Here is a 1,902-nt window from a genome sequence, read left to right as displayed (position 1 = left end):
ACCCTTGTCCATGGAAAAATTGTCTTCCATGAAACCAGTCTCTGCTGCCAAAAAGGTTGAGGACTGCTGACCTAGGGATTAAGATTTGCAAATAAGGATTTAAAAAACTTTAATAATGGCTCTTCCCACCAATTTTCCAAAATTGGTCAAAATCAGTAAGTCACACATACAGAAAGCTCAGTGAATCTCAATCAAGATAAATACAGGGAGCATCACACTCAGGCATTTTGATAGTCCAACTTCTGAAAGTTAAAACTGGGAAAAAAAATTCTTAAACGTAACCAAATAAAAATGCACATTATATACAGGAAAACAATGATAAGAACTACAGCTGACTTCTCATCATAAAAATTGAAAGCCAGAAGACAATGGAATAACATCTTTAAATTGCAGAAAGAAATATATTATCAATGTTGGATTAAATATTCAGTGAAGATACCTTTCAGAAATGAAGACAAATAAACGCATATTAAGTTAAACATGAAAGCAGAGAGAATTTTCCAACAGCATACTTATACTACATTAAATGCTAAAGGAAGTTCTTTAAGCTGAAGAGAGATGCTACTAGAGAGAATCTGGATCTACAGGAAGGATTGAAGAATATGGCACATGGGAAACGTGAATAAATATAACTATATTTTTATTTTCTTAAATTATTCAAAAGTTAACATTTTCATTTAAAAATAATAACTGTATTGTGGAGTTTATAATTCATGCAGAAATATGTATATGGCAATAATAACACAAAAGATGGATTGCAGGTAAATGAGATTACAGTATTTTAAGAATCTCAAATTATGTGTATGGTATATTATTTCAAGATAAAGCCTGATAAGTTAAGAATGCCTATTGTAACCTCTAAAGCAATTACTAAAATAAAAAGTGCAGGTAGTTGCAACACTAGAAAGATGGTGGAGCAAGAGCAAAGACAAATCCCTTTGGTTCCAGAAAATCTCCTGAAAAAGAGGAAGGCTTATCAAGCCCTCAAAGCCACCCAGGCAAAGCAGGCACTTTTGGCAAAGAAGGAGCAGAGGAAGGAAAAGGGCTCAGGTTTAAGTGAATGGAATCATTTCTACATGATTCCTGGAGGCAGAAACATGACAAGGTGCGTCTCAGATGACTAAAAGTGAAACCTCGTGCCTTGGAATCACCAGATAAACATTCCTTGGCCATTGTTGAACGCATTGAAAGGATTGATGGCATGTTTACTGGTGCAGAGAACCATTGCAAGACTTTGCCTAAAGAAAATTTTTAGTGGTGTCTTTGTAAAAGTCACCTCCCAGAAGCTAAAAATGCTGCGTATAGTGGAACCTTATGTGACCTGGGGATTTCCAAATCTGAAGTCTCTCTGGGAGCTCATTTTGAAACGTGGACAAGCCAAGGTCAAGAATAAGACCATCCCTCTGACAGACAACACAGTAATTGAGGAGCACCTAGGGAAGTTTGAAGTTTGGTGTCATTTGCTTGGAAGACCTCATTCATGAAATTGCCTTTCCAGGGAAGCATTTCCAGGAGATCTCATGGTTCTTGTGCCCTTTCCACTTCTCAGTGGCCTGTCATGCTACCAAAAATAGAGTGGGCTTCCTCAAGGAGATAGGCACACCTGGCTATCAGCGTGAACGCATCAATCAGCTCATCCGCCAGCTGAGCTAGACCCAGGTGCCAAACTGCAGTAAATTTTTATCAGTGAAGTGGAAGCATGTGTTTTTATTTTTTTGGGGGGGAAATTTTTATCAAGTATCTTCAGAGAAGATTATTTCCGGCTTTATCTTCAAAAACTGGAAAGGAAGGGTCAAAGAAAAGACAGCAGCTTATGTTCATGGCAGGCACCTCTCATCACAGTCCAGTTCCAAGGAAAAATTCCAGCGTTTTCTACATTGGCTGCTGCCTCGTCTGAAATCA

General features: G+C 37.9%; 1 pseudogene; it reads left to right on the top strand.

Annotated features, from left to right (window-relative positions):
* The first annotated feature begins 896 nt into the window (after positions 1-896).
* LOC129488410 (ribosomal protein uL30-like) lies at positions 897-1,676 on the top strand (annotated as a pseudogene).
* The last annotated feature ends 226 nt before the right edge of the window (positions 1,677-1,902 follow it).

Source organism: Symphalangus syndactylus, chromosome 8 (assembly GCF_028878055.3).
Source record: "Symphalangus syndactylus isolate Jambi chromosome 8, NHGRI_mSymSyn1-v2.1_pri, whole genome shotgun sequence".
In the NCBI taxonomy this organism is placed as follows: Eukaryota; Metazoa; Chordata; class Mammalia; order Primates; family Hylobatidae; genus Symphalangus; species Symphalangus syndactylus.
This window is presented reverse-complemented; position numbering and strand designations above follow the sequence as displayed.